The 12,067-nt window shown below is 38.7% G+C and overlaps 1 non-coding gene across 1 annotated transcript; it reads left to right on the top strand.

Moving 5' to 3' along the window:
• The first annotated feature begins 11,768 nt into the window (after positions 1 to 11,768).
• LOC141603291 (small nucleolar RNA R71) lies at positions 11,769 to 11,875 on the top strand. Its single transcript, XR_012525177.1, has one exon. It is a non-coding gene; the product is annotated as a small nucleolar RNA R71 (small nucleolar RNA).
• The last annotated feature ends 192 nt before the right edge of the window (positions 11,876 to 12,067 follow it).

The following is a 12,067-nucleotide window of genomic DNA, read 5'->3' as shown; positions in this document are numbered from 1 at the left end:
GGAGTAGATGGTATGGACCGTTCACAGTTGTAGAGATGAACAAATTTGGGCCAGTTACACTGCAAACTGACAAAGGTGAGACTTTCAAAGTGAATGGGCAACGATTGAAAATCTACTATGAAGGTGCCCATATTGGGGTGATAGAGGCCGTTGACCTCTTCGCCATTAATTCCTCTTACTGATGAGGTATTACTGCAATGCTACGGTTTTCTATGTCTATGGGTACTCTATCGAGTGGGGCTTACTCTGTCGAGTAAGTATGTTTTTATACGAAACAGTAGTCTGACTGATAGGTACTCGATCGAGTACGTGTGACACTCGATCGAGTAAGGGGCACTCGATCGAGTAAGTCACTTACTCGATTGAGTAAGTTGGTCTTACGGGTTGTTTTAGCCGGGATTTGTTAATAACACGTGATTAGTATTTAAGGGCTCCGTCATCTTCCTTAATCATTTTTACTTTTCTAAAAACCTTTCAAAGAGAGAAAAGAGTTATGTTACTTCGTTCTTCGCGTTATTGTCAAATCCCAAAGGCTAAGGTTGTCGGATCGTCGTGTTCTTTACGCCGTTGAGTTCGTCGTGTCAAGAGTAAGATTCTTGTATAATTTTTATACTGTTTCGTTGAGTTTATTTAAAACCCTAATTGGGTAGAATTGGGGGTATTGGGAGTATTATGTTGATTAGATGGTAATTGTATGTATATGTGATTATAGGAGGAGGTTTCGTAGAGGAGCATTACTGATTAGCTGCTTGTGACGGTCTTGTGCTTGCTTATTCCAGGTAGAGTTTTCCTACTCGGTTATTGATTACATAGTGTTGTTGTGGTTGTTTATTGTTGTTGATTCATATCGTATTAGAATTGGTAATTGGTAATTGTTGTTATATAATGTGGTAGGTTGTGATTGTTTGTCTGTGGTTCTCGAAGTGCGTCCTCGGCTGAGTGGAGTCACATGCGAGAGTGGCTTCACGCCCTTAATTCGCCTTCTGTGGAACCCGCCACAGAGGGGATGTGCACATTTAGGAACATGGGTTATCGCTCGGATGAGATGAGCGGGGCTTAGGTGGGAACGGCTGCGGTCCCCCACTGGCGGTGTGGAATACTTGTTGAGATGAGTATTCTGGCAGGACTACACACTTTAGTGTGTAGTCAGGTGTGTGGTATTGTGATGGAGATTGGATGATTGTATATTGTATCTGTTGTATTGTTTTCGTGTAATTAGTAACTGACCCCGTTTAAATGTTTTGAGAATTGTGGTGATCCATTCGGGGGTGGTGAGCAGTTATTGAACAGGTCTGAGATGGATGCGCATGGGATAGCTAGGTTGAGTTACCACGAGATGTCTAGAAGTCTTCCGCTGTGTCTTAAACATTTGTTTGCTTTAGTTGGTTTGACATTTTTTTGGGAAACAGTTGTATTTTCTTTAACAGTTTTGGTATTGGACATGTATCACTTTAAATATATTTAATAAAGTACGTTTCATTATTGTCTATTTGATATACATTGCCTTGGGTAATCGAGATGGTAGCATTCCCATGCCTTAAGTGGTCCTGGTAAGGCACTTGGAGTATGGGGGTGTTACAAAGTAGTATCAGAGCGACGATTTTGGAACCTGTAACTAATGAACCCAATGAACTTAGGGAGTCAAAATAAAATGAACCCGGGTAGGAGTTGTTAGGAGCTAATGAAAAGACTTGGGAGACGTCCCAAAGTCGCGAACTCGCCCTACAACTTTAAACCGGTCACTGTGGGGTGTCATGGGATCGCTATGTGTTTAATAATGTTAGATTGCAGCTGTTGGATGAATATGTATATATGAATATGATGGATGGATGAGATGTGATTAAATAGAGGATGTGGTGGAAAAAGATAAAGTAATTACTGCATAAGAATATGAACTATGATTAAGAGCATGTTATGTGATGAAAGGGAGAATCTATAATGTGGCTATACTAGTAACATGTGATTAGGGGATGAGTTATGATTATACATGATTTTGTTTGCATAAAGTTATATAATAAAGTTGTATATTTGTTTGTTTACTGTTGTTTCATATGCACATGTTGGATGAAGAAAGTGGTTAAAATAGATGAATTGATTGGAAAAGATGGAGTGACAATTGCATGAGAATATAAATTTCGTGATTAAGAATATGTTTAGGTGACAAAGTGGAGTTGTAATATTGCTGTATTAGTAACATGGGAATAATATTTGTAATGTATAAGTATGTTTTGTTTTACGAACAGTTATAAAGTTAAAGCATGCGGGTAGTACATGATTGATAAGTTGAATGTTGTATGAGCATGATAGATGTTATTGTTTGGTTTTTGGTAGATAGTAACATGTGGTTAGGGATAATGGTTTTACAAGTATCGAGTCTCTTTTGTTCACTTTGTTGATATTTAAGTTGTTTGAAAGAGAAAATCAAATAGTTATGTTGTTCAATTATAGAAGAGTTGTCTTTAAACTTTTATAACTTGAGATGTATATATGATTTTGATGTGATTCTAACTGGAAGTGATAACTTGTTCTGTTACAATTCTAACGATAGGTCACATGCCCAAAATGACCAAAAAAATGAGTGAGATATGACCGTTTTACGAAAATTGAACAGTGCTGAGAACTGCGTAGGGTACTCGATCGAGTGGCCCTTACTCGATCGAGTGTACCTCTTGTTACTCGATCGAGTAGCCCTTACTCGATTGAGTAGCCCTGGTAATTTGTTGTACGTGCTTCTGACCTTCACCTACTCGATCGAGTAGGCTGTACTCGATCTAGTGACCCCTGTTTTGGGTCATATGCTTATCTTTTGACTTCGTCGCATATCATGTTTAAATTCAAAGGTGTTCTTTTTCTTCTTTATGCATTGTTTTACGTATGTGTTGGTCCTGATACGTAAGTTACCCAGATCTTATGATGTAATGAGTAACACCTTGTGATGGGTATGAGTTTGGTGGGGAGGACATGAGTTATACGTGGTTGTGATGGATAGTGGAAAAATAAAAAGGAGGTTAATGAGCTTATTGAGGCATGGAGCATATTTTGTGAGATGTGGTGAGTGATAGGATTGTGATTTTGAGTAATGTGAGGTAAGTGTATATGGGCAAGGGGTGATGTAAGTGTAATGAACGTGAGAATGAAAAGGATGAGATGAGAGATACGAATAGTGGCAAATTGGAATGTGTAAGGATTTATGGAGGGAGATGGTTATGAGTGAGTTGGTTAAGGATATATGTGATGAAAGGTCGTTATAGAGGTATGGAAACAAATGGTGTATAGTGAGATCGAGTTATGCAGCGATGTGTAGGTAGTGGTCGAGTTTTGGGAATTTGTATCATCAAAAGGTGAAACTAGTGTGTGATTTCCTTGGGCAACTAACGGTATGAAATGAGTTTTGGTTTCTAGAAGCGAAAAAAAAGGGAAAAACAAAAGAGGGGGTTGAAGATTAAACTTTGCTTCGGTGGACGGATTGGTGACAAGTGCGAGTGATAGCATGATGAGAGAAGATCCATGGTAAGAAAGAGTGAGATGATACTGATATGAAATAAAGGGATTTAAGTTTTCAAGCAATGGGAAGGTAACCGGAGCACTAAAGAGTTAGGTAGAAGGAATAAGGAGTTGAATTATTAATTGATTTCATCGAGTTTAAAAAGAAAAGAATGAGGGGAGTAAACTAGGAGAATGTTGACCGGAGTTATGTGATATAGACGTAAAGAATCGTCGAGATGTATGATACTATCATGAGGATGTGAGTTAATGGTTATACAGGAGTTCCAGGACGACATGTTAACCATGAGTTTCGAGGAATTAAGGAAGGTAAGAAGGTTGGTAGGGTATTGACACGATATGAGATTTTGGTGGTGAGTTAGGTGACGATACAATTAAGGATAGAATTGGAATGAATGTTGAGGTAATCTTATTGATGGATTTGATGTTCGATATTTGAGATGTTAACCGAAGATGGGAAAAGAACCATGATATTTAGAGGTGAGTGTAAGAGATTTGTTATACGAACGGTGGTGGTGTTGTGATGTTGTCACTAGTGGTTAAGGGTGATGATAAGCAGGAAAGATAGCCATTCTAAAGAGGTTGATTTTGTAGAGACCAAATTGAGTTGTATGGTGGTGAGGAAGTATAAGATGTGGTTATAGGAGGCGGTTGCTAGTAGTTGAGTATTAATGGTATGGTTACATCCGCCAGGAAGTGATAGTTATGCGAATGGGAGAATGCGTTATGAAGGGCATGCGAGTTAAGCTCGGGCGAGAGATAACCTTTATCAAGTGGTAACTTACGTGATCAGGATTGACTAATTGGATGTGATTACGGGTCTATGATGTGTATAAATGTGTGTGAGGTTCTGACCTCACGAGAAGTGGTATGGTGTGATAGTTATAAAGTTGTTATCTGAATGTTCTGTAATATATGTTGGGTACGGTAACCTAATGGAATGATATTCAAAAAAGTAATAATTTGAGTGATCTGGCATGGCTAGTTGTACTTGTATATGTATTCATGATATATGTTATTCCGTGAAAAGGTATGGATGATATTCATGAGATTCTTATCTGTTTATTCCGTGTAATATCTTGCGTTGTGATCTACTAAAGCGGTTTTGAGTAGTTTTCTTGTTTGGAAAGTTATACCGCCTCTGTGTTTATGGGAATTGTGTAAGTTGCGATGACTATCGATGTGGCTGTTGTGCCTCAGGTGGTGATCCGGGCACGGTACTTCGTGTTGTGATGCGGGTATTTTTGCGCTGCGGTGCGGCTGTTGGTGGCGGTGTTGCGATGCCGTCATCGGTTGTGGTGGAGTAAGCGGGATGATTACGATACGAGTTTTCGAAAGTACATACCAGTTATACATAGATTGTTGTTTTGTTCACTGTTATTTCCTGCGAGTCTCGGTTTGGATAGATAGACGTTTTTTTTTTTTTTTTTTTTTTTTATGTGTCTTACCAGTTTCAGCTTGGGAGTGAGGGTAGAGTGTGATATGGAAGAGAGTTGTGTAGTATTCCGTTGTTGTCATGGTATAGTGATATCCTGTTGATGGGACCCAGTTACGAGAGCTTGTTAGAGTACTTGTGATTTTCTTTTAGAGGAGGCTTTGGTTGACATAGTAATGGAAAGTGAATTGTGGAACATGTGTTGTACTGATCTGGAAGCTGCAGGTGGTTCATAATATTTTATTGGGACAATGAGTATAGGGTGTTGGAAATTAGTATCATGTTAAGTTGTGGATGAATTGTGGTAATAAAAGGGAGAGCTTGAGAAGCTAGTGAGAGTAGTGTGTGTAACAAGTGTGGATCGTGAATTATGATTATGGAGATAAGCGCATGTATAGAGTAGTATGTCGTTTTGTGGTAATGTTGAAGAGTTGGTGTGGTGATTTCGCTGAGGATTTTATGGTATAAATTAGATGGAGCGCAGAATGAATTGAGGTATGAGAACTATTAAAGTAAGAAAGCCTTGGATATAGGAATGGTTGTAAGTGTTGAGATTATAGGCGGTTATCATTGACATGCGGCGGTGATGAGAAGATACAGCTAAGGATCTAGTATTAGTGAGTTACGAAGATGTAACATTTATCTTAAGAGGAGTAGAATGCGACAAAGAGAGTTTGATGGTTGTACATGTTGTAGTAGTTTTGGAAGTTTGAGTCTTGGTGGAGAATAAAGAATGGATTTGTATTGTGGTTGATATTATTAAAGGTCATGGTCGTGCTTGTAGTAGTGTGATGTTTAGGAGTGTGATAATACTTCGATAGTGTTGACAGTTGGATGGTGATGTTTATGATTTCGATAGTGTTGACAGTTGGATGATGATGTTATGAGTGGGAGTAAACTTCGAGGACAAAGTTCCCTTTAAGGGTGGTAGAATGTAACATTCCGTTTGATGTTTATGAGTGTCTTTATATTGGGTTTTCTAGTGGCTAATATGTTAGTGAGACGGAGCTAGCGACATTTGTGGATGGTCTTTGGTAATGTATGGAGTTAGTGTCGAGAGAGACTATAATGTAGTTGATACGATATCGTAAGCCATGTTGTGGAGCTAGACATAGTTGGTGGAGTTGGTGTTAAGAGTTCATGTTTTATAGGTTGGGGTTTTGTTTTGAGTTCTTAGTTGCGTTGTTGTGTCTTGATCGAGTTAGTATGTTTTGTTTTTGTGTATGGGTTGTGATAGGCTTATCGCGTACCTATGCAAAGATAAATTCCCTAAACAACAAGTTAATGTAGCAATAGGGGTCGAACACAAGGAAACGGGAATTACTTCGTGAATTGCTATGGGTAGGTTTTTATCAAGGTCGATTACGATTTGGTTTGGTTTGGTTGTTTGATGATTAATAAGAATTATGATGTAAATTATATAATAAAAGGGAGTCTAAGGGGTTCGGGTCACACATGCAAGGGTAAATATATTATCATGATAAACTTGGTACTAACAACATTGTCAATTGCTTAGGCTTAAAGATACCCATCTTACGATATTAGAATCAACCATAGGCCGGGTCCTAGAGAAACTCTCGTCCATGACTAGGTCGTCCTACTATACATGCTTAGTCTAATTCAATTCCGTGCCTCTCGACTTATAGAACGAATAAACAAACTTAATCAATTGAATAGGGCCCTAAACAAAGATTAAACATTGAGGCACAAGCATGTGATAGAAGCAATATGAACGATATTATTATTAACTATTTTATCATGTTACATATTTGATTATTGCATGGCTCCCCTAACCCTTAGACTAAGGAAATTAGCTACTCATGTTAAGGTGTAAATTGCAAACTAAATTATAAGAAATGCTAAACATAATTGTATGATTTATATAAACTAATTGATTTAACATGTGGAGGAAATTATGCTAATGAAATGAGATTAATAATAAACTAAATAACAATGTAAAATGCAAAATAGAAGTAGAAATACCTTAATAGAAATAACTTGTGTGGAAGAAACAAAGTAGAACCAAATGCTTGAAATGTAATAATAACCAAATGTTTAAGAACTACAAGATTAACTAATTTGTAAACTAATATGAAAACTATTGAGAGATTATATTGCTTAAGGCTATGAAGAACTAAAATGAGACGTGAAGAAGAGATATCCAAAGCCTCGGAATACCTCTCCTATTTATAGGAGAGGAAAGCAAAACGTAAACATTGAAGATGTCTATGGCCCCGATCGGGGTTGCATGGCCCCGATCGGGGTCGTGTGTCTCTCGGTTAATTCGCTTAATTCCTCACTTAATTTCTTGAGGAATCCAATGTTTGCGATAAATGCTCCTTAATGCACCCGGTTAATGCTTCATAAATCTTTCATTGAGCATCTAAATGAGCATCCTAAGTTTGTGAGAATCCTAAGCTTTTTCATCTTGACTTGGACTTGATCATTGGGCCTTGACTTTGATTGTTGGCAACATTTGCAATTCTCACTTCAACCCAACAAATCTTCATGCAAACACCCATCCAAACACTCCCATGCTAGTCCAATGTTAGGCCTTGTTTAGCTTAGTGAACTTGGTGTATAAAATGGTAGGAAAAAGCCTCTAAATGCTTAGATTCCTACAAAACCGTAACAAACACAACAATACACCTAGAACACAAGATTAGCTCAAATATATACTAATTAAAGTACGACGAACAATAGAAACCGAGCTAAAATGAGGGGTAAAAGTATATAAAATATGTACTTATCAAACTCCCCCAAGCTAAACCCTTGCTTGTCCTCAAGCAAGAAACCAAATCCCATCAATTGCAATATCCAAACAAGCTAAGCATAATGATTTAAAAACCCGAAACAACATGGGCAAGGAATAAAGCAAGACATGGATGAGATTTACATGACGGCGTAGCATGGAAAACTTTGAATGAACCTTTGAGCTCTTGCATGATCTTTTGACTTATGGACTCTCACGGGACACTCAAACTCATTTATATGTGAAAGGACAATTTTTGTGAGTAAACACTCAACTATCCTCGACTTATAATAATGTGCCCGCAATCTAATATGGTAATCAATCAAAACTAGTAAGCCAAAACAATCAAATGTAAGCATGATAAAGAAGCCAAATGGGTAGGAAGAAGGCAATAAACATGGGTAAGAAGGGGGAACAAATGAATTATGGTAATGTGGAGCTAAGTCAAGCTAGCAACTACCAAATTGTAAAAGGTGCTCAATCCCAATTCCAACCCAATTTTGCAATTCAAATCATAAGAAAACTCTCCAAAATATGATGAATAATGCTTGAGAATTTCTCATATCCTTTCTTCTTCTTCTCTTTCTTTTTTTTCAATACATACTTCTTTTTCTTTCATGCTTTTTCCCTCATTCATTTGTTTTTTTTCTTTTCTTCATTTTTTTTCATTTTCTTTCATCTTCCAATTTTTCAATTCTTTTCTTTTTCTCTTTTTTTTTTTCTTTTTTTTTGAGCATTAAGACCAAGCTCACATGACTTCAAACAACCAAATATATCCCAATGAGCACCCAAACACTATCCAACTAAGCTACTAGCTCAACAAGGGTAGGCAATTTCAATGATGTAGCTAAGGATAAATTTTGTGAAGGGGTCAAAAAGGCTAAGATATCATGTGAATGGCTCCAAAATGCTAAAACAAATGAATGCATGCTTACCAAGAAATGACATGAAGACCATACTTGTGCGTTTTGATGTAACACACATTATAAGGAGACACCTACACTCACCTAAGTGAGACCAAATAAAGATGAATTGGCCTTAAAGGAGGTTCTACCTTACCATTTTGTAGCTTGCCACAAGTCAAGATCAAGCCTATTCGGTTCATTCTTCATCTCCCACCTACTATGTCAAGACATCCCCATGTAGCTAATATCCCATCATTAAAGAATAAATCATTAGCAACAAGCTATTATTAGGATAAGCAAAGAGGAAAGTAGGCTACAAGCAAGCACAAAGCAAAAATTTCTCTCAAAATTTTTCAAATTTTCTACACTACATGCAAACTATGCTATATGCAAATGCAATATCTCCCCCCAAGCTAAACATCACATTGTCCTCAATGTGCCAACAATTTAAATTACCCAATCAAACCATAAAAATGGCTCAAAGCACAAAACAGGAAGGACTAGAGGTTTATGTTTAATGGGATGCAAGATCTAAACTAATATGCAAAGCAATTAAAGACTTACTCGACTTGCTAATCTCCCCCAAGCTAGCATGGATTCGGGGGGATGTAGATGTTTCTTTGTGATAAAGGTGAAGAATTATAGAAGAATGGAAGAGAAAGGAGGAGAAAATACCATCGGGTGTGAAAATGATCGAAAGAATTCGATCCTCTTTTTTTTTTTACCCGTATAAAGAGAAGGCCGGAAAATCACAGAACCACGACCCCGATCGGGGCCACCCAACCCCGATCGGGGTTGACCTCCTCTTCAGTTTTTTTGATTTTTCCGCGTTTGTTTTAATTCCTTCTCGTTTCTCGAAAACCACGTCCCCGAACGGGGTCTTGCATGGGGAAGCGTGCTAGAATCTCTTTTTCCTCCATTTTCACCTAAAAGTCACAAAAAGAAACATCGTCAAGTCGAACTTTTTATTTCTAAACTACGAAAAACAATAAATTGCAGAAAACAAATAAAAACAAATAAAAAGCTTGGGTTGCCTCCCAAGAAGCGCTGGTTTAACGTCCCGCACGACGTAAGAAGCTATTTGATTCAAGTTTCATCATTGAGCTTGCCACCAACCAAGCTCCATTTCATAGCTCCTTTTGCATTCTTAAACCATTTGAAATTCTTCAAATAAAACTTCCCTTTCTTCTTTTTGGCACTCTTAGCAATAGTGCCCTTAGCATCATCACCTACAAGGAAAACAACACCCATATCGTCCTCCAACGGATCCGTTAGTGAGGATCCAAGCATGGTAGAGGCATAAGAAGAGTCCACAGTGCTAAGTAAATAACAAGACTCTTGTAACATTGGGCTTCTAATGGTGTTGTTTTTACTAAAGGAAACCCGGTCATCACCCACTTCCAATGTCAACTTCCCGTTTTTCACATCAATTAACGCACCCGCGGTGCGTAAAAACGGCCTACCCAATATAATTGGGGTTTGTGAGTCCTCGGCCATATCAAGAATGAGGAAGTCAACGGGTATGAAAAACTTACCAACCTTGACGGGTACGTCTTCTAAGACACCTAAAGGTCGCTTTAAAGAACGGTCCGCCATTTGCAATGTAATACTCGTGCATTTTAAAGCACCCATGTTAAGTTTTTCACAAAGGGAATAGGGCATGACACTTACACTAGCACCTAGGTCACAAAGGGCCTTATCAATGGTATATTTGCCTATAGTGCAAGGAATAGAATAGCTACCGGGGTCCTTAAGTTTCGGGGGAGACATGTTTTGTAAGAGTGCACTACACTCTTCGGTGAAAGCAATGGTCTCAACCTCATTGAAGGATCGCTTCTTTGAGAGGATTTCCTTCATAAACTTTGCGTAAGAAGGGACTTGGGTAATCAATTCCATAAACGGGATGGTAACTTGCAAATTCTTACAAACTTCCAAAAATTTAGCAAACTTACCTTCCTCCTTGTGCTTTGCTAGACGATGGGGAAATGGTACTTGAACAACTTCCTTGGGAGGAGCATCCTCCACATCTTTCTCATTCTCTTTAGGAACACTTACCTTTGTTGGAACGGCATCACTCTCCTTAGCATTAGGAGAGATTTCTTCAATAACCACCTCATCACTTTCTTTTGGCATAGAAGACCCAACATCTTTGGCATCAAGCTTGCTCTTCCTCTTTAGCATCAACAATCGATGAGGAAATGGCACACGATCTTTAACAATAGGCTCTTCACTAGCCTTCTTTTTGTCATTTCCCCCAAGCTTAGCCTTTTTAACAACCACCTCTTCATCCAAAGTCATGGATGGCCCATCATAGCTTGAACCACTTCTCAAGGAAATAGAATTAACGGTTTCATGTGGTTGCTCACCTTGGGGAGGTAGTTGACCATTCTTCCTTTGAGAGCTAGAAGCGGCTAGTTGAGCCACTTGTTGTTCCAACATCTTGACCGCGGCACTATGAGCTTGATCATTCTTTTGAATTTGAGTCAACAATTCCCTTTGCATTTGGATTATCATTCCCTCGAGCTTACCAACTCCTTGATTGTTTTGTTGGCCATTTTGTGGTGGATTTTGTTGGTAATTGTTTTGTGGGGGCCTTTGTTGATTTTGATAACCCGGTGGAGGGACATACTTTTGTTGTTGAGGAACATAGGCATTTTGTTGTGGTGGGGGTTGAGGGTTTAGCACATTGTTGCTATTATAAGACAAGTTCGGATGGAATTTTGTGTTCGGGTTATAAGTGTTGGAAAATGTACCCGGTGGATATAAACTTTGTCTTAAAGCTTGAAAAGCATTTACCTCTTCGATAGGAGCTCGGCAATGAGCGGCATAATGACCCGCACCTCCACAACCGTCACACACAATGATTTGGCTTGTTGAAGACACAACATTGAGTTGTTGGATTGAATCTTTAGCATCTCTTTCCGCCAATTGTTGTTGGAGCAAGGCAATTTGAGCTAGCAAAACAGAATTGTTAGAGGATTCTTCTTTACCTTTAGATGGCACAACTCGGGAATTGACATATTGGGCATCATGGATTGCCATGGATTCGATCGTGGAATGAGCAAGATCGGTGTCAATTTGATCAAACCGCCCATTGTTGGCGGAATCAAGAATCCTTCGGGACTCGGCACAACATCCATTGTAGAATGTTATTGCAAGAAACCATTCATCTAGCCCATGATGTGGGCATTGTCTTTGAAGCTCTTTGTACCTCTCCCAAGCCTCATATAAGCTCTCAAGAGCTTGTTGACGGAATCCGGTGATTTGGCTCCTCAAAGTTTGAGTTTTCTCCGGTGGAAAAAACTTTTGATAGAAAGCAAGAGCCAAAGTTTCCCAATTGGTGATTCCCAAGGCGGTGCGGTCAAGGCTATTGATCCAAAGCTTGGCCTTGTCCTTCAAAGAGAAAGGGAAAAGTATTTCCCTTATTTGGGCTTGGGTGACACCCGTTTGACGGATCATGGAGCAATAGTC

The sequence above is a fragment of the Silene latifolia genome, chromosome 9 (assembly GCF_048544455.1).
Source record: "Silene latifolia isolate original U9 population chromosome 9, ASM4854445v1, whole genome shotgun sequence".
In the NCBI taxonomy this organism is placed as follows: Eukaryota; Viridiplantae; Streptophyta; class Magnoliopsida; order Caryophyllales; family Caryophyllaceae; genus Silene; species Silene latifolia.
This window is presented reverse-complemented; position numbering and strand designations above follow the sequence as displayed.